Source organism: Gossypium arboreum, chromosome 9, assembly GCF_025698485.1.
Source record: "Gossypium arboreum isolate Shixiya-1 chromosome 9, ASM2569848v2, whole genome shotgun sequence".
NCBI lineage: Eukaryota > Viridiplantae > Streptophyta > Magnoliopsida > Malvales > Malvaceae > Gossypium > Gossypium arboreum.
Window position 1 is genome coordinate 67,981,494 of NC_069078.1, and position 22,971 is coordinate 68,004,464.

Below are 22,971 nucleotides of genomic sequence, written 5' to 3' on the forward strand. Positions count from 1 at the left end.
GCGGGGCGAGGCAGGTGGAGTGGGGTGGGGATGGATGCCTCCATCATCCATGGAGGTGGTAGTGGTTTCCAAGATTATACATCCTTATTGAAGTAGGGCGGGTGGTGGAGCAAAGCATGCCAATTATGGAGGAGTAGTGGATTTTGCAATATTAACCCGCGCTCTGCTACATTATCATCCCTAAATGAAATTGCATTTGCCATCTTTACTTAAAAAAAAGGGGCAAATTAGCCCTTATATGCTCGAAAAAGTTCAAAATACCCATTTTGTTAAAAATTTCATCCATTTGTGTTGTTAAGTGATTATTTGGTTTTTCTAGTTTTTTAAATGTAAGGGACATGGAATTAAAGGATGAGAAGGATTATGTAAAAGTACCATTGGAGTCAAATTGTTTTTTATACCCTCTACTTACAAAATGAGCAAATTAGTCCTTGTAGATTAGATCAAAGACAATGATATATAGTATGTCATGTGTACCTTATGCTGACATAATATTTTATCCCCTCGACAAATAGTTAAAAAATTAAAAATCTTAAAAAATAAATTTTCAAACAACTATTTTAAAATCAGATCCAAGATGAACTTAGTCAACTAAGTTCATCACAAACATAATTTTTTTAATAATTAAAAATTTAAAGAAAATAGTTAGAAATTATAAATTTATTAAAATGATTAAAAACAACATCCAAAATGAACTTGGTCAAATGGTTGTACAGGCTTATAGACAACCATTTGTCAAAGTTCATTGTGAGTGATTTTAAATAATTATTAAAAATATAACATATAAAAATTATTAAAATGGTTACGAATGATAAGAAATTATAAATACTTTTTAAATTTTTTAAATTAATAATAAAAATTTATTGTGAAAGGTTTCTATTGTATATATTTGTGTATATATATTTGAATTACATCAAAAAATATTATGAATTATAAGAAATTAATAAAATAGGACTTGTCAACTTGATTAAGAAAGTACATATATACATATTGAATTCTTTAAATATGCTATATGTATGTATATATATAGTTTTAATAATTATAAAAAATTAAAAATTTTAAATGATTATTTTTAATTTCTTATAATTCATAACCATTTTAAATAATTTCATTTAATTTTGTATAATTTTTATAATTATTTAAGAAACCAGTATATGACTAAACAATCCTTTTTGCTAGTTAATTATGAACATTTTAAATTATTTTAGAATATATTTTTATTAATTTTCAATATTTTATAATTTCTTATATTTCTTAATAAATTTTGAACAATTTTCTATATTTTTATTTTATTTTTATTTTTATTTATAATTATTTGAAAAATCAATGTCCAAGATGATTGTCCAGGTTGTACATGTTCAAATGAACCTGGATAACCATTTATTCAAGTTTATCCTAGATGTGGTTTTTTAAATAATTATAAACTACATGTATTTTAAAAACTTTTAAATATTCTCACATTAACATGAGGCACACATGGCATGCCACATGTCACTGTCTAGTTGCTCTGTCAGCCGCGTTAGCACTTACTGGTAGAAATAGATGAAATTTTTTAACAAAATGACCAATTTGCTTTTTAATCTAACTTATAGAGATTAATTTGTCCAATTTTTTAATAAAAGGGGCAATATGCAATTCAACTCCTAGTATAGGTGCCTCCATGGTACTTTTACTTTTTTGTACAAATAAAAAGTTAATTTTATATCTAACAGATCCCAAACCTTAGCTGCAAAAGGGCAATCTCAAAAACCATATCTTAAATTCGTTACACCACCCACACACTTGGGGCAAACAGCAAATCTAACTAGCCGTTTATTGTATAAATTGTAGAAATTAAGGATTAGATGATGAAAAATATGTCAGGCTGTAATTTTAATCTTTCCTGACAAGTTGAGTTGCCAAATCTTCTTGTAGAAAATATTGTAACCACTATTGTTAACAATAGTGTTAGGTATTCTAAACCCTTGTAATAGAGTCCTATAGCCACTCCTAACTGTATATTTGCTCCCCAAACAATAATATCAGGCTGTGGGTTCAAAGCGAGCCGGATACACAAAATTTTGCTCACCACCTTGGTTCTAAAGCAACTAGTAATTTTAGCTACATCCCATTTTCTTTCATGTTGTAAAATCAAGTCAGAAAATTTAGTGGCAAAGTACCTTCCAAATTCTGAATTTTACATTCTGCTAATCTAGGGACCTAGACATCATCCCAAATACTAATTTTTGAACTCGTTCCCACCTACCGGCCCATTCCCTCTTTTAGCAGACCCTTTGCAGCCTATATGTTTTCCAGGTATAGGATGGGTAAGTTCCTAGATTTGCATCCAAAAAATCAGTAGTAGGATAGTATTTGGCTTTAAGAGATCTGGCTAATAACGAACTTCGATCTTTAAGCAAACGTCACCCTTGTTTAGTAAGAAAGACAAAATTTACCAAGAGTCTAGAATCTCATGCCCCAATTCTTTTTCAACTCCCACAACTTCGACCACTCACACCAATTTATCCCCCTTTTCCCCCTAAATTTTTCTTATAAAAAACGAGTAATCATACATTTTTTAATCCAAGCACAATGAAGCTGACAATAAAAAACAAGACATCATAAAAGTGGGAATGGCCTGTAACACACTATTTATAAATACCACATTCCCCCTTTGGACAAAAGCCTCACACACCAACTGTTAGTATGACTCCTCAAACAATTCTTCAACCCTTGACAAGCTCTTTTTTCACTCATCCCTACCATGTTTATCAATCCCAAATGTCGCTTAAGATCATAAGAAACACAAACCCCCAAACAATCTACTATCCTCCTCCTCCTCTCTCCCTCCTCAACATTCGAACTAAAATAAACAATTGATTTATCATAGTTCACGCATTGCCCCAACGTCTCCTCATGCTTCTTCAGAATTTACTTTAGGATCTCCACCATAGCCCCTCCAAATAAAATACAGTCATCAGCAAATAGAAGATGAGAGACCTCCGAACCCTTTCAACATATTTTTACACCCTTAGCCAATCCATATTAGCTTGCCATGCGCATTAGAGAAGACAACCCTTCACTATATATTAGAAGCAAATATAGGTTAAGAGGATACCTTTATCGAAGATCTCTTCTTGGAGAAAAACCCTCCCCACTTCACCATTAAGAATAACAGAGTATGATATGGTACTCACAGATTGGATAGTAAAATCCACCCAAATTGTCAAGAAGCTCATCTTTAACATCATCTTCTCTATAAACTTCCACTCCACCCTGTCATATACCTTACTCATGTCAAACTTAAGAGCAATATGCTTCTTCTCTTCAAGCCTTTTCCGCTTATACACCTCTAAAATTTCATATGCAATGAGGATATTATTTGTTATTAACTTTCCAGAAACAAAAGCGCTTTGTGCTTTATCCATACAACAATTTAATACTTTTTGAAATCGGCTTCCATTGTTTTGGAGATAGTCTTATATAACACCGTACAAAGACTAATAGGGCAGAAACGCTTCATGTTAGTAAGATTAGACACTTTTGGAATTAGAACAATATGGGTATGTTTTATTTCAACTAAAGACATACCTTCATGGAGAATATCAAGATAATAAGACCTAACATCCTGCCCAACGATATGCCAGTAAGTTTGGAAAAATAATGAAGGAAAATCATCAGGCCCCCAAGCTTTATTAGGCACTTTCGAAACCTTTTTTTTTAAATTGACTTATATTTTGAAAATGAAAATGGGAGTCGCCACCAATCTTTTTTTATGAGATGTGATCGGATCACCTTATAATTTGATTGTTTTAATAAAAGGCTTGATTTACTAAAACAATGATTTTTGGTCTACAAAATCCAAAAATGAGTTCGAAAGTCGGTTACGCATGAGGAAGGATTAGCACCCTCGTCACGCCCAAAATTGGTACCTAATTAATTACTCGATGTCTTAGAATCGAAAATTAAAAATTTGAAGAGAATTTAAAGCGCGGTCCCACTTTGCATAATGTTATTTTAAATTAAAATCACTTGAATAAATCAAAATGTATGTAAAAGGCTCTCTTATCTCGAGGTAACAAAAGGTCATATCCCGTAAGTTAGGATACGACATCTCGAATCCTCAAGAATAAGCTTACTCTTTATTTTAATTACTATTTAAATCTCATGTGTTTTAATTTTGAAAGGGATGTTTGACTATCTAGGTTCAAAGAGAAAGTCAAATGCCGTTAGGTAAGGCACGATATCTCGAATCTCTAACTGCGGAATATTGCCTTAATTTTAAAAATTCCCCTTTTTGCATCGTGCAAAGACGAACATAACATTTGAAGAAGCATGTGTTTAGCTTATTCGGGCATAGTAAAAAAAATGCGTAAGTATGTTTAAATACGATTCATGACATGGTTATAATAAAATAAAATGATAGCGCCAATGATATACAAAAATAAAAATATTGTACTAATAAACGATGATGATATAACTATAATAATAATAAAACACCAAATAAACAATGGCAATAATCATATTATAACTTCTAATTCTATACTAATTAAATAATAATAGAGAAAATAAATAATAACATTATTAATGATAATAATAAGAATAAGAATAATCTGAAAAACAAGTGCACAAATAAAGAAAATATAAACATCATATATATATATATATATATATATATATATATATATTAACATATAAAAACTAAGAGATAATAAATAGATAAATAAATGAAATAATATTCGAATTCTAATATAAATAATCATAACATAAATAATAATAATAATAATAATAATAATAATAATAATAATAATAATAATAATAATAATAATAATAGGGGTGACAAAATGTGCACATAAAAAGAACAATACAAATTTGAAGTATAAAAGAATAAGGAAATAAACAAATAAACAAATATAAAGGAAAATAGTTTATAAAAGATTGAAAATAAGGGATTAAATCAAAATGTAAATGAAATTAAGGGTGCAATTTGTAATAAAATAAATAAATAGATGTTCGATGGAAAGAAAATTAAAAAATTTAAATATAACAAAAAGTAAAGGAATAATAAGAAAATAAGTAAATTAAAAATTAAAAAATAAAATAAGTAAAGGACTTAACCTAACTTAAATTAAATTAAAAGGATAAATTGGGATAAAATAAATAAATAAAAGAATAAAATGAAAAGCGCGAAAACAAGCGAGGACCAAATGAGAAATTATCCCAATCCTCAGGACACGCGTCCCTTCTCCAGGAGATTAGCGAACCAGGGACTAAATTGAAACGCATGAAAATTTCAGTGGCAAAATTCTTAATATAAAAAAAGAGTGCTGTAGCACCCCAAACCCGGCCCAGAAGTTATGGCCGGATCCGGCATGCCACATCAAAAACGTTAAAAAAAAATTTCCATTCTAAGTCCAGAAAATCGTACTTGATGTTCAAAAGATTAATTCATTAAGGGTTAAAGTGAAAGGAAGTCATGCACCGGTAGGAAACCGAAAAGAGGTGGTGAGTCCATCGGATCGCTAAGTACCAAGCTCCCTCGGATCCAATCTTAGACATGCATACCGCCATTGCCACACCTTAACGTCATGGATATTTCTAGGAAACCGATTTGATTAAGTCATTTTTAGGAAAAGTGATTAATTTTGGAAAATACTTTCATTGCGGAAGCTTTGTTTGTTGTCGTGTTATTTTGAAATCAATTGTTATTTTTGAAAACGCGCCCTAAAGCTATCCAATTTCAACAGTTAAAATAAGTAATACCTATCTTAGTAATACATATTAAAACCATTAAAAATAATTAAGCGGACTTATTACATTTAAAAGCCCAAAACCTCAAACGTAATTAAAAGGATGTCCAGTTTACCAAAAGAAAATCAAACTTTCAGAACGGGTGGCCACTCCGAATTCCCTCACAGCTCCAAGCCCACTATGGTTGGGGATTTCTGCGTGGATGAAAAATAAAAGGGTGAGTTTGGGAAACTCGTGTGTAAGGAAAACCCATTCAAAGTCCAAGTCACTCAAGCCCATTGGGCCTAAGCCCATTCAGTAATGATGGTCTGGGCGAGCCCTTTTCAAATTACAATAAACCGGGCCTTAGGCCCTTATTCAGATAATAAGATGGCCCATAGGCCCATTTCAAAATACATGCAACATCAATAACATATGCAAGCCCATTTGGGTAATAAGTGATCTTGGGCCAAAGCCCTTTTCAGATTATAATAAACGGGCCTTAGCCCTTATTCAGATAACAAGATGGCCCATAGGCCCATTTCAAAATACATGCAACATCGGTAAACATATGCAAGCCCATTTGGGAGACTACTCAACCCACCAACCACTACACTCCACCCGTACCAGCCATACACTCCATGTGGGAATAGCTCAACCCACCCACCCAACACTCACGATTCTTGACCTTCTTTGCTCAGTTAACGAAGAATTGAGGCAAAGGCTCCAAGACGTGGACAAGCCACTTTCAGTACTTCCTCCGTCAATATCCCAGTCCCATGCATCGATAATAACAACATGGCATGCGATAAATAACAACAATCAAACATGCATTTAGGTCAATTTAACCCTAGGGGTATTTGGTAATTTATCTACTAGGGTAAAATTGTAAATTTTCCACTTTTAAAGGTATTTCAGTAATTTATCTATTTTAGGGTTTTTCATGCATATTCCTACTTTTCACGTACTAATGTAATCACGCATCGAGGGTTCTTACGAATTGGGTCCGTTGGCCCATCATTCCAATTTTGGCCCATTAAGCCCAAAAATATCGAAAGACGTAAATCATGCACTTTGCGGTCCAAACATTACAGCTTACCAAAAACATTAATCGATTTACTTCACGAGCATTCGCACATCAAAATCTACAAAATACCGATTTTCGGCATTTCGCTTTTCGACTTTTGCGATCTAGACTAAGAAAGAGGGTGTTAGTTACACACATTGCTTATGACGATATCTTGACGAGATCCACACACGAATCGCCTACAATTGGATTACTAACACGTTAATCTAACTATTTAAATACAAACTACGTATTAACCCCTTACAATATTCGGCCAACCACACCTACAGATCATAGTAAGCTTATAAGAAAACAATAAGCAACTCATTAACAAATTTTTGTCAATGTTTACCACATAATCATAATTTCACTGCAAGCTGTCTTCCTGAGCAACAGTAACTAAATCATTTATAACTGGAGCTACGAAACACCAAATCAAGTTCCGTTAATTTTCCTTGAAAATAGACTCATATATCTTCTATCCATAAAATTTTCAGAATTTTTGGTTTAGCCAATCAATACCAGATTTTTCTCAAAGTTTCCCATGTTTCACTGTTTGACTAATCTGATCACTCTTCATTACGAATCAAATTTCTCATTGTACAGAATTCAAAATATGTTATTGTTTATTTTATTAGAAACTAGACTCAATAAGCTTTAATTAAATAATTTATTCAGCTTCTAATTCATCTCCCACAATTTATGGTGATTTTCCAAAGTCACGTTACTGCTGCTGTCCCAAGTAGATTTATTACCAAATCACTCTTTCATACACCTATCTTGCATGCATGTTATTTAAACATGTATATCACCAATCAATCATCACATATCTATGATTTTTACTTAAGCATAATCTCCATTTCATCATTTCAAAGCACAACATGTTAGCCGATTTTTCCTTTAGCATCTAAGGCACATGCATGCTCATTTGTTTGGCTCAACTTCACATATCTTCCATTTTCATCAAAAGAACATGAAACAACAACCATTTCCTTCATTTTAATTCATGACCAAATGCTCACAACACAACTAAAAATCAAAATATACTTCAAGAGTTAAGGTAGAATCAAGAAGAACTCATGAACCTCAAAATAGAAGCAAGGTACCAAGAACTTACCTTCAATTTTCCTCCTTCTAATGACCGAATACTCAAGAGCTTTCTCCTCTCCTTTCTCTTCTCTAACTTTCAACTATGATGAACAAAGATGGACAAAACTTTGTTCTTTTCACCCCTTTTTCTTTTAATAAAACTTCATATTTCATCCATTTAATTCTTTAATACAAAAGACATGATATTCTTATAATGAAACATTTACCTAACCCATTATCATGAAACATTTACCTAACCCATTATCATGGAACATTTACCTAACCTATTATCATGAAATATTTACCTAACCCATTATCATGGAACATTTACCTAACCTATTATCAATTTGTATCAATTTGTACCATAAATTATGGATATCAAGTGTACATTTTGTCTACAACAACATGATGGCTGGCCACTTCATGTAAAATGGGAGGTTTGTCATGCAAATCCTCCTATTTTGCACTCCTATTTATTTGGCCACTTCAATTTAGCCTATAGCATTTTCAAACATTTTCACATAGGTCCTATTTCATAATTTCACCCCTTTTTCTTATGAAACAAAAATTAACTAAAATTGTCGGGTTCTATCTTAAGTTTGGGCTTTCTAGAGGCCCACTAACATAATTAAACCTATGCCAACATTCATAGAATTCCCGAAAATTGGGGCGTTACAAGTGCAAAATGACTAACTGAAGCGTGCTGCAAAAGCGGAAGGGCTAATCGCGCAAATATACCATTGCGTCAAAACACGCGGATCATTTGAGTCAAATTCGGTCGGCGCGCAGGTCAAGGGTGAAACGACGTCATTTTGGGGCTATTGAAGCCAGCCCTAAAACGACGTTGTTTTAGGAGTCTATTTAAACCAATTTTTTTTTCAAAAAAAAAATCATTTCAACCTGTTATCTAAAAAAAAACCTAAAGCCCTCTTTTTTTTCTCTGAAAGTAGCCCAGAATCCAGCCAAGGGAGCCGCTAAGCTCCGCCGCGATGGTGGCTCGCCACCGGCGACAGCTCCACCGTCCACAATGGCCAGAAAACGAAAAAAAAACTTCCTTTTTTTTTGGCTATTGACTTCTAAAGCCTAGATCTGATGGCTAAAAGTCTAAAAAGGTAAAAATAAAAATAAAAAGTTTCAATCTTTTTTTTGTTCGTCTCTTTTATATATATATATATTTCTTTCGAAAAATAAATAAACACAAAAAAAATCTTTGAAGTATTTTTTATTTTTGTATTTTGATTTTTTTTTTACAAAAAATTCCCCTTGTTTCTTACAAGAAATCAGCCTTTATAGCAGTTTTAAATTATAACATTTTTCTTTTCTTTTCTTTTTCTGTGTTACTACTGTTTTTTGCTACTGTTTCTGTCCTTTTGCGTGTTGCTTCTTCTTTGCAGGTCATGGTTGAGTCAACGATGGCAGAGGCATTGACGGTGGCAGACCTCGGGGGGTGAGCATACTGATGTGGCACGAGGAGCGGCGCAAAGGGCACTAGGGTTTTTGTTTTTTTTTTTTTTCTGAAAATAGTTTAGGTTGTAGGCTACTGTGCTATTAGGGTTTTTTTAGGCTATTTTGGGTTTGATATTTTTGCAGATGGACTGTTTTTAATTTGGACTTTAAATTTTTATTTTATTTTTTTGGCTTGGTTTAGGCCTGGGCAAAAATGGCCTATTATAGGCTCCATTGCTTTTAAGGCTGTGAAGATCTCTTCCCTTTCATAATAGGTCGTAAGATATTTATTCATCTCATCTTAAATGCATAATCGCACCCCTGCTAAAATATTATCAGAGTTACACATTTCTTGTGAAGTGAATAACTCCATAAAGTACCTATTAGCAATGCTAGATATTCACCATCGTCTCTAGCAATATGACCATCACCCCTATTTAATCCTTTGACTCTATTAGTCCGCTTCCTTTGTGATGCAACCCGATGAAAAAAAACTGGTATTTTGGTCACCCTGTTTCAACCCATTCACACACACCCTTTATTCTTAATACATCTCCTCCTTCTCCATCTCTAGATTCAACTCTAGTTTACTCCCTAAAAGGTCCAAGATATTGTCATCATTTCTGTCCTCCTAATTAAGCTTAACAATTCTATCGTACAATTTCTTTATATTCCTACCATTTTCCTTCCTTAATCGAGTACCCCATGCCTTCAAACCTAACCCCAATGATTCAAGGCATTAAGGAACAATCTCTATACTACTTCCTTAAAGTTGACGAACCTCTACCTCACATGATTCCTCCAACGTCCAGCAGTCTTGAAATTACACAGAAAACGAATGCGAAAAATGTCGCACAGAGAAGATTGAGAATTTCTCCCACCAACTTGAGTTAGCAACTCCTCTGTCCAACCTTTCATTGATATTGTTATGTTCAAAATTACCTCTCTTCCAAGTAAACCAAGGCCCCTCAAAACCCAGATCCTCCAACTAACAATCCGTTAGCACCATCTGAAACTCATCCATTCGCCCCTCCTCTCGACTAACCCCCATTTCTTTTCAAACGAATAGATTATCTCATTAAAATTTCTGTACACCATCCAAGGCAAACTCTGATCTCTGCCTAACCCACGTAATAGATTCCATAAATCAGCTCAACTCTTTGAATCAGTTGAGTCGTAAAACCCTGTCATCCTCCATTTAACATCACTCTCATACTCCTGAATCTCCACATCAACATGGTTCTTGGAGAAACTCCTTAAGCTAACTATGACCTTAGGAAGCCAACCCAGACTGTGCCTGCGCATAGATCCCTCTGCTTGTACATCAATGCTATGCAAAACCTCTCTTTTTTACACACTTTCTCTATTAAGATCGAATCCAACTTGGTCTCCATAAAGAAGACGACTTGGGGATGATGAAGTTTCAGCATCTGCTAAAGCCTCCTATTAGCTCATGGACTCCTTAATCCACGAACATTCAAACACATAATCCTCATTGTTGCCAGTCGACCTATCCCCTAGTTGTCACTGATAATTCATCCTGGTAAGCCAATGATCACTCACCCATATTCTCCCCGGAATTCGAAGTTTTAGAAATCCTACTAGAGAAAACAATTGTTCTTTGCCTTTTATTACCATCCAAACTATCATTCGAGTTCTCCTCTAGATCATGAATCATTGGATCCTGCCCAAATCCCATAGACAAACTCGCAACCCTTTTAATTCCTTCCTTTAGTCTACCTTCTAAATTCATTCCCAACACCGTATTAATATTACTATACCCTTAGACATTAAGAAGCCCCTTGCGACCCTTACCATTCTTGACCCCAATAAATTTCCAACTGAACCCACCATACTCCCCTCTCGTAACTACACACTTTTAACTATAGCGGCTCACCTTGTCAGTAGAGCCTATAATGAAATATCCCATCCATTTCAGCTTCATTCACTTCCATCCTTAACTGGATAGAGCAAAAACTATTACTATGCCCCAGGCATCCATACAGAAAACAAAACAATGTAAGTTTTTCATACTGAAACCTCACATAAATATGGTTTTGAGGAGACAATTGAATTTTCTTTCTTCGTTTCAATGGGGATCTACTATCAATTCTAACCCTAATGTAGAGCCTAATTTTGGCCCGAGCCCAAGCTAAAAAAAACCAAAAAAAAACATAAAATAAATAAAAAAATGTCCAAGTTCAGTACCATTACAAGAACAACCCAAAATATGACTGGCCTAATGCAGTACCCAATTTTACAAGCCCAATCCCTAGCCCAAATTTATAAGGAAAGAAAGAAACCCTAGGGTTTCTATGCTAGCACCTTGCGCTGCTACCCATGTGCCTTCCGTAGCATGCTCGACACCCGAAGTTCGGCCTTACACCAGAAAAGCCAAAACAGCCTCCCTGGCGAACCTGCAAAACAAAACAGAGACGACAGAAACAAGGACAAGCAAAAACAAAGCAAAACAGTAGCAAATAGCAAATTAAAGCCTTTGTATTCGGCTATAAAAAAGGCCTCAAATTTACAATGTATTTTTTACGAACACTGAAATAAAAAAAGAAGAAGAAACAATTGGAAGAAAAAATCTTAAAGGTGTCTCTTTTGTTCATTGTTTTTCTTTTTTTTTTTATTTGAATCTATTACAAAAATACATAAAAGAGGGAAGGTTTTACCCGTATTTGGTGTTGATATCCTCGGCATCTGCTTCTCTGGTCCGAAAGCCGACGGATCCCTAGAGATCCGGTTAAAGCTTCGACGAAGGAAGCCAAGAGTCGAGAAGTTTTTGCTGTTTTAAGGGTTTTGGGGGTTTAGTTTATGGTTTTTTTAAGTCTTAAATCTTTTTCTACACGAAAAGATGGTTCGAATGAGGGAATTTTGAGCTCTCCGGCCACCGTATACGACGGCACCGTCGCTGGTGGCCGACGGTCGGCACGATGGATGTTCGCCGGGGCCATTGACCAGAGCTAGGCCGGATCCTAAAGGGGTTGAGAGGATTTTTGGATTTGTTTCTTAAGAGAAAGGGTTAAAAATGAGAAGTTATAAAATTTTTTGCCTTTTATATAGCTTGCAAACGGCATCATTTTGGAGTATAAGCTCAGGGACCAAAACGGCACCGTATAAAGCCCTCAACCCGCGTTCTGACCCCACCCAAAGGGGGATCCACTCGATTTTCTCGATTGGGTTATTTGAGGATCCAGTCCCTCAACTTTTTAGCCAGTTCGCAATCAAGTTTCTTTTTATTTTAATTTGCGCCATATAATTTATTTCAGTTTTCAAGTTAGACCAGTATGAAGTGTCGCGTTTTGGAGGGAGGGAATATTTTCCCCTTTAGTCCCTCCTTGTTATTCGTGCACTCGAATGGGTCCTTTCCTTTTTATTTTTATTTCTGATTTACCCCTGAATTTCTATTTTAAGATTCAAATCAATCCCCTTTTGTCATTTTTGCTATTTAATTAATTATTTTATTATTGTTCTAATTATATTTTTTTCACGCCTGTTATTATATTATCATATCATTATTACTATAATTATTATATCTCTAGATATTTTCTTACTCAAATACTATTATTTATCTATTTATATCTCTATCATCATTGTATTTCTATATATTGTATCTCTATTTGTACTTATGTACTAGTATCATTATTTTATTATTATTTTATATATCATCATATATATATATAGTTTATATTAAAATTGTTTTTATTATATATATATTATTGATTTCATGTTGTCTTATATATATATTTCCTTTCAAATCTATTATGCATATAGTTTACTTCTTAAAAAATTATTTTATACTTTTGTTATTTAAAGCTCTTTCATATATTATTATCCCTTTTATATATTATTTATGTTAAGTTTTTGTTGTATATATATTATCAACTTTAAATAGACATATTTTGTTTTTTTTTAAATATTTTGTACATTATTTGATCCAAACTCCTCTTTCATGACATCTATTTTAATAATCATTCATGTATTATTAGTTTGCATTTTATATATGAACATTATTTCAAATTCTAGCATGTGTTATTCATTTTAATTTCTCATATAGTTTTTAAATTGTTTTGTATCATATTGGTTCCTAGTTCCATATTATTTTGTATGTTATCCTTTTTTTTTTGTTTTCATATTCTTTCATATATCATTGTTTCATAGTGTCCATTAGTCTTTTGTGTTGCTATCTTAATTTTATTTGTCTATGTTTGACAACTTGTTATAGTGTTATTTCGCTTTGTTTCTTTAATTAGTTTGTATCTTTAGTTTTCATTATTTTGATTATGATTGTTTGGATGTGAGTTCATTGCTATTGTGTATGTTAATTTGTTTTTTTATTTTTATACTATTTTCATTCATTAATAGAGTTTGCTATCCATGCATATTGTCTTATGTTTATGATTTCGCCTTTCATTCGTAATTGTCGCATTGTAATTTTCAACTTATTGATCCGAAATTAATGATTCCACTTTATTTCAAGTCAAATTAATGCATTTTAAGCTGGTTTTGTAATTATTCGTTTGAAAATTTCTTAAAACGAAGGCAATATTTGATGTTTGGAAATTCGGGAAATCGTGCCCTACCGTGCTGGGTTTCGATTTCCCATTTGATCAAAATAATTGAATATTCCTTTAGAATTTCACTCGTGTTTTCCAAATTCTAAAACAAGGCAATGTTCAAGGTTTGGAAATTCAGGGAATCGTGCCCTATCATGCTGGGTTTCGATTTCCGGTTTGTTCCACATAATTGAATGTTTCTTTAGTATTTCACTCGTGTTTTATAAATTCTAAAGCAAGGCAATGTTCAATAATGGAAGTTCGAGGAATCGTGCCCTACTGTGCCGGGTTTCGGTTTTTTGTTGGACTAAATAATTGAGCATCCTTTTGTGATTTGCTGTAACACCCCTTACCCGTGTTTGACGCCGGAACATGGTACGAGGCATTACCGGACTTAATCACTAATCATCGTATAAAAACCGATTCATAATTAGTAACATAATCAAGACTATCTACATTAAATGACTTTATACAATAGAGACCTTCAAATAACATAGGTCAGTATTTGAAGCCAATTCCTAGCAACTTAATAACAATTAAACGAGTCTCCATACATGCCAAAGACATAAAATACTTTAAAACCTTTATATATCGATCAATAGTTTGATAGTGTGATTTAACCTCCGGCGACCTCCAACTCGAGCTAACATTTGCGACACTATAGGTAAAAGGAAAGGAAGGGAGTAAGCATTATAGCTTAGTAAGTAAGCATGTAAATATTAATAAACAATATATTATCATACTCTAAACAAAGTCACAATATGTTCCCGGAATATTACCATCACAAACACACATACTTTCACTATTACAATCATAAACAGGTTCAAAATAAGCTATTTAGCAGAGTACTAGAAATTAAATTATTTATTTCCGGAGCTACAGAACTCCAAATTACAAACCGTTAATTTTTCTTGAAACTAGATTCACATATACTCTTACCATAAAATTTTCAGAATTTTTGGTCTTGCCAATTAGTACAGTTTATTCATTGAAGTTACCCCTATTTCACTGCTCAACTGTTCTGACCACTCTTCACTTCGAATCATTTTTATCCTCGTACATAATTCAAAGGATGTTCTCGTTTATTTCATTTGAAACTAGACTCATTGAAGATTTCAAGAATATAAATTATATCTCCTAATTATTTTTTTACAATTTTTAATGATTTTTCCAAGTTAGAATAGGGGATCACATAGTCTTTCTGAACCAGTCTCTCAAAGACTTAAATCTCTCATAATATAGAATTCCTTTGCTTGCTCTGTTTCTGTTATATGAAAATAGACTCATTAAGCTCTAATTTGATATCTTATTCAGTCTCTGATTCAATTTTTACTATTTTTGGTAAATTTTTAGATTCACATCACTACAACTATCTAAAATAGTTTTATTGTCAATTTTGATCTTTCACACTTCAATTGTATTCATCACTTTCCCATAACAATCTTTCCAATTTCCAATCACATATCAAGCATATTGCTCATAATTTACACACGTATATACTTACACTTATCATCACAAAGTCATACACAATTTCATTTAATCAATTTCCCAGTTGAACGCTTCGGAATAATAATGATCTGCGATGGTATCGCACACAGCCCACCTTTAAAATCGAAGCTCTCTTGTACACATAGTGGCCTTCACTTAGCACCACTCATGTGACCTAGCTCGATTGTACACATAATTTTGGCTCTCTTGTACACATGGTGAACACTTAGTACCACCCATGTGACCTAGCCAATTTATCTCGTAGCTCTCTTGTCTACATGGTGTCCTTCACTTGGAACTACGCATGCGACCTAGCTACATATATCCCGTAGCTCTCTTGTCTACATGGTGTACACATAGTATCACTCATGCGACCTAGCTACATCATAATGTCTCGTAGCTCTCTTGTACACATGATGTGCACTCAGCACCATACATGTGACCTAGCTACATACCATTTGTATCATCCAATCTTTCCAAAGGTTCAACCGGGATTTCTCTCTTTTTCTAATACTTGATTCCATACTTCCAATAGTCAATTATGATTCAAAAATCAGCTACAATACATAAAATATGCTGAAATACAAAAACTTAATAAAGATAATGTATTATTTACATACAAACTTACATATTTTCTCATTTCCATGTCGAATTAATATTGAACATTTAAATCATCATAATTATACTTACTTTCAACACCTGGGCAATCATAGTAAATATATCAATTTTACATTGAAACATGCATAAATTAATGCTTATTATACATATGAACTTACCTCGATACTAAAACGGCCATTTTACTAACATTCTCGATTTTTAATTTTTCTCCCATTCTAGATTCAAATCTCGTTTTCCGGGATCTAAAATATCATATTTTACTTATTTAATTAATGTACTATTCAAAACAGTCCTTAAGTCAAACTTTGGAAAAATTACAATTTTGCCTATAAACTTTTGCATATTTACACTTTTGCCCCTAGGCTTGGGAATTAAACTTCATCCCTTATTCTTATTTTTTATGACATGCTGATCATTTTTCCCTTCTATTGCAACATCAAATTCTCACTCTAACACATAGTTATGAACAATAACAACTTTTACCGATTAAGCCGTTTTACTCATTTTTGCTTAAAACCGCTTAGCAAAAGTTGTTTAACGTAATTTCAGCCTTCATATTCTACCATAAAACATCAAAATAAACACATTTCACCTATGAGTATTTTTCCAAATATGAACCCTAGCTTAAATTATTGCTAGAATAAGCTTAATCAAGTTACGAGATTCCAAAATCGTAAGAACTTGAAAACGGGCTAGAACGGACTTACTATTGAGCTTGGAAAGCTTGAAAACCCTAGCCATGGCTTCCCCATGCTAATTTCGGCCTCCATGAAAAGATGAGTCAATTTTGGCTTTATTTTCCCTTTTTTATTTCTTTTAATTACCAAATGACTAAAATGCGCTTAAGGCCTTTCTTTAAAATTTTGTCCTATTCATGCCCATTTTTTTTCAAACAAATATAATGGTCTAATTTCCATTTACGGACCTCCTCTTTAAACCCCCATTTCGATCAAGTAATTATGAATTAGAACACATATTTTGCAACTTTTGCAATTTAGTCCTAAAAGTCCAATTAAGCACTTTATCAGTAAAATTACTTAACGATATTTTTACACAATATTTTAATCAATAAATAAACCTTAAAACTTAATCGAAATAAATTTTTCGACTTCGAATTCGTGGTTCTAAAACCATCGTTCCGTTTAGGCCCTAAATCGGGCTGTTACAGCAACTTCTGCAAATAAGCCCTAATAGGCAAATTAAACATGAAATCTATAAAATTTATTATCAATACTCTAACACATGCATCTAATCACTCGGTAAATCATAAAAATTAATCGAAATAAACTTTTCTATCTCAGATTTGTGGTTTCGCAACCACTATTCCAATTAGGCCTTATTTCGAGATGTTACATTTGCAACATATAAATTTTTGGAAGTCAAAAGTTTATCATGTTTTCGAGAGTATGGAGGATCGTGTACTATCGTGCCGGACGTGATGCTATATACCCTTGAAACGAGAAAGTTTTGACGACCAACTCGAACCATCAAACGTTTTAAAAGGAACCATATTTCAATTTTTTTTTAAAATTTTAGGCATAAGGGCAATATTTAATCAATTCGGTACCAATTTTGGGCGTAATGAGGGTGCTAACCCTTTCTCATGCGTAACCGGCTCCCGAACCTTTTTTATTTTATTTTACGTAGACCAAAATCGATTTAGTAAAATGTTTTATCAAGTGAGCCAATCACACCTAAGCAAAAAGATTGGTGGCGACTCTACACTTTGTTTTAAAAGTCGATCCCCGTTTTTCTAAAAAATGGTTTCGACAGCTTGGTGACTCCACTGGTGATTGAACAAGAGAGTCAAGCCATAAAATTGATTAATTTCTGTCCTTTTGTCTAAAATTGAAATTTTGATTTGATTCTTTGTTACATTTCTTTGCATGATTATTGTTGTTTGAGTTTTATAGTGTACTCTTGCATTGCATTGCATGACCGGTATGGTCACACCCTCTAAGTGGGAGTGAGAAACTACGCCTTCGTGAGGTTTTCATCTCCGTATGGGCTAGTGGATTACTTCCGGGATACATCCGTACCTACGATTTCGTGAGATTTTCATCTCTGCATGGTCATAGGGAAATGTATTCCCCTGAACTGAACTCAATCCATATGAGCCTATAATGGGTGAGGATTGAGGAATCTGCTGGTTCAGGTACCCTTTCCCTAGAACTGAGCTACATATAGTGAACCTTGAGAGTCCACCTTAGGTAAGACCTTGCCCAAATTTAGTGGTCACCCGAACAGGTACTTTATTTGTTATTTATTTCGGTACTAACGTGTTTTGTTTTTGTTTGTTTATGACTGCATTGCATTACATCATCATAGAAAGGAGGTGTTGATTTATATTTGATTGCTAAATAGAACAGTTTGTCATAAAAAAATGAATTTCTTGATAAAGTGGATTACAATACGGTTGTCTGAATATGGTCCAAGTAAACACGACAGAAGAAGGCTAATAGTTTGCGGAGGAAAATAAGACTTTACCTAAGGATTCAAGCTGATAAAGATTATTCAAAAGCCGTTGCATCCCGACTTTCTTAAAGGAGCTAATCAACATTGCGAGGATAGTAAGTCGTGGCCTGGATCAAGCAAAAAAGAGCTAGTAGAGGCATTTATTAGAAGCTTGCGAGATTTGACTTTCACGAAGAAAAGGGATCAGTGTCTTCGCCTAGAATATGAAAGCAAGGCCGTATACGTAATCCGTTTTATGTAAAAGAATTTGTTTTCTAGAAAAGTTGTTCTAAGTGAATTGAATTCAAAAACAACATATTTCTTTCCTTTGCATTGATCCCATGCATATGCATTGCATTGCATCATTTGCATTAGATTTTCCCAAAAGGACCCTAATTAGGTAAAATTATTTCAGAACCTACACATGGACCAAAGGTTGGAGAGAATAGAGCAAAGGAAAATACAGATGCAAGAGCAATTGATCAAAATTCAACAAGATATGCGAGAGCAAACGTTAGAACTCCAAAGAAATATGATGGGTCGGTTAACCTAGTTACTGGCCGGAGAATTTGAAAAAATGAGTGGCCCAGTGGTCAATAGTGAGGATGATAATGAAGACATCATCTATTCCCCAGGTTTTACCCCAATAAGCGTCCTGACCCAACCAAACATGCAAGGGGTACCCGTCATTATCGGCCCCCAATATCAGCTGATACATCGACACTGTTGAGGTTCCTGACGGGTTCAGGTTTTAACCCAGAAGATGATCGAGCCAAACCAATTGTTCTGGTAGAAACAAAGGAAAGGGGAGAGTGGATTTTAAAGGCCCCGAAGAAGAAGGAAAAGAAAGCAAATAGTACGAGTAGGTATAACAAGGGTCGTTCGGAGCCGATTATAGTAAGCCAGCCAAGGACGGTAACTACCAGCCGTCAGGCCTCCCCAAAGCAAGAACCCAATCGAAGACCGAACTCAGAAAAACCCCAATTCATGCCCATCCCAATCACGTACAGGGAGTTGTACCACATTCTATTCGACGCACATGTTGTATCCCCTTTTTACATAGAACCAATACAACCTTCATACCCTAAATGGTACGATGCAAGCGACCAATGTGAATACCATGCGGGAATCACGGGGTATTCCATCGAGAAATGTACTACTTTTAAAAAGTTAAACGAAAGATTTACCAAATTGGGCATCGTGAAATTCGATGATCCCTTTGGTACAGAAAATCTATTACCCAACCTTTCTATTAAAGAGGTAAACATTATGAGTTCTATGATGGACAGGGGCATGAGATCTAAGGGTGCATCAAGCTCAGGACCCTAATGCAAGACTTGATATTGGGGGATCTGAACGTTAACGACGTATCAGAAGAGGGAACCTGGGAGTAGAATTTTTCAAGCATCTGCCTTTACATACTTGGGAATGTTTTAAACCATGAGACTGTGGAAGAGATCCATTTACTTTTAGAGCTAATTTAGAGTAATATTCAAAACACGCTTGTTGCTTTAAACCTAGAAGAAACAAGAATCCTTTTGTGAAATAGGCTTATATCCAAAATCTTTATTTCAATAAAATGCATGTTTGTTATCATTTTGAGTAAATATTCTTTTATTCTTTCCATTTTATACTGTGCAAACAATTATTCTTAGATTCTTTTATTTTTGGACATTCTTTCGAATATTTTTCATTCATGATCATACCATACAAATAATCATCTTTGGAATCATTTATTCTTTGAAAATTGCTTTTGTACCTACAGTAGGTGCCCAGATATCAACGACATGAGCGACGTTACTACTGACTCAGAATCTCCTTTTGAGCGAGATATGTGTCTTTAAGGATCTCAAGACTTGGAAGATGATAGAGATTGTAACATATCTCTTGGTTTGTTAAGGATGGTGGAGTAAGATGAAAATAGATCCTACCTTACAAAAGTCAGTGGATAGTAAGCCTAGGACAAGAGAAAGAGGCAAACATCGGAGTCTGTATCACCACAAAGACAAAGCGAGACATCATTAAGTCGTTTCAAGAATTCAAAGATGTTTTCACATGATCGCATCAAGATATGCCTGGGCTACTAAGGCCTATGGATGCTAAAAGAGGTCCATACGAGCGTCAGAAGAACACATGCTTATGGTCTTACGTTAGCCAGACTAATCATGAGGATTCGGGTACTGCTGATCCACCATGGAAGGGGATTGTATCAGTCAAGCCATGAATGCCAAACGGAGGAAGACAAGACTTTTATGCCTCCTTAATTTCTTCACAAATTTTCTATATGTGGGGTATGGATATTATGGGGCTGATCTCGTCAAAAGTTTCTAACCGATATCGATTCATCTTTGAGGTCGTCGATTACTTCGAGAAAAGGGTGAAAGTTGTTTCATATGCCAATGTTACTAAGTCGACAGTCATCAGAATTTCAAAAAAAAAAAGAGGGATTATGTGCTGATAAGAAATGCCAAAAAGATTGTACCTAACTGTACAATGTCAAAGTTCATAGTCTGTTCAAAGAACAGACGCCACGTCACCTCAAAGACAAACAAATATAGTGGAGGTAGCCAAAATGTATAAGAATAAAAATAACTAAATAAGGATCATACGAAAAATGACTAAGACTTGTAAAGATTGGCGTAAAGAAGTTACCATTTACCCTCTATACTTATCAAACGTCGGCCAGGACCTTCTCCAAGAAAACACCTTCCTCATTATGAAATAGAAGTGGTTTGCCCATTGAAATCAAGATCCCTTCTCTCCAAGTTTCGATTGAGTCAAGAATTAGATGAAGCAGAATGGATCTAGTAAACTTAATTGAAGAAAAGAGGTTAAAAGTTACCTGTCATGGTCAAATGTACCAAAAATGAATTATGCGAGTGTACGACAGAAAGGTTCGTCCCAGATAACTCCACGAGGGAAACTTTATATTGAAGAAGACCCTTCCTATACAAAAGGATTTCAGAGGAAAGTGGATGCCAAACTGGGAAGGACTTTATATAGTAAAAAAGGTCTATTCTAGAGGAGCGTTGATGGTAAAGATTTGCCCAATCCAGTAAATTCAAATCCAGCCAAGGAGTATTTTACCTAAAAAGAGAGAGACCAAGGTGAAAAGTTACAAAGGGCGCCTTGAGACCAAAAAAAAAAAAGAAAAGGGAGAGGCTAAGGTGAAAAACCGCAAAGGGCACTTTGAGACCAAAGGGGATTTGAGTTGAAAACCCAAAAAGGGCGGCTCAAATTTGGATCAAAATAGGGAATGCAGTAGTCTTACTATGCCTGAATTAACAAAGAAGAAGTATGTTACGTCTTAAAGCATCGACAAAGTACTCTGGATCCCCTAAACACATATTGAGCTCAGAAGGGTCCTCAAGAAGTTGGTATAGAGAAGCTCAAGCTGCGATATCTGGGGCACCTAGTTTTCCATTTTACCCATTTTGAATTGGCTATCTTTGATTACCTTATTCTTTTCAAGATACGTCCCAATAAATTTCCTTCTTAATTGCATTTGCTATTTTTTGACTAATTTATTCATTTCGAGATACGCTTCCAATCAATTTCCTTCTTGTTCATTGCTATGATCTTTTTCAAGCATTTTGCATTGAAATAACAATTAATTGACCAATAATACTTTCATAAAAGAAGTTCTGCATATTACTCTGGAAGCTTCTAAATAGTATAGGAACCTGAAACAGAACCATTATTTAGAACTCACCAAGCCTAAGGGTTGATAATATTTGAGAGATAGGAGTCTAAATTGTGGTTATCTCTCTAAATTCTTTGTTAAAGATATCAGTTGCACAAGAAACAAGACATTTCATCGATGAGACAACCTCGACAAATAACGAGCAATGTCAACGCAAATGTAAAAGGGGGTCATTCTCGAGAAAAGGAAAAATGGTATTTTGTATTCACGCAGATATTCAGCATACACATCTGGTCATAATACTAAGGAATGGTGTAACAAATCAAATTGATTAAAGATGACACAAATCCTATACCTCTGAGTTACAGTAGGATGGATAGAAGAAACCAAATGTTACTCTCTTGAAGTTGCAGTAGGAGGTACGAACTTTATGCCCCAGAAGGTATGGTGGAAGAGACTCTAAAATTACAGCGGGTCAAGCTTGCTGAGCAAAACATGATTGTTTCTTTGACGAATGCCAGCCGAACAAGATGGTAGCATAATACGTCAGTGATAATACTCTGATGAATAACGAGTGATGACACTTTAAGATTTTAGGAAGGAATCATTCTCATGACATTTCTACATTCATAACACATCTAGTTAGGAGCATTTGATTCATTTCGATCATAGCATCCTAATTATTTGACATAAGCATCACATCTAGTTAGGAGTATTTAATTCATTTTGATCATAACATCCTAGTCATTTGGCATAAACATAGGCATACAGGACATGTTCCCCAGAGAACAGTGTAGCGACTAGGCTGAAGATTGTAGATCTTGTCTCCTTAAACAGTAGTGGAGTAAGTCGAAGAAGCAAGTTTTAACCCTCTAAGTAGTAGGGTAACAGGCTAA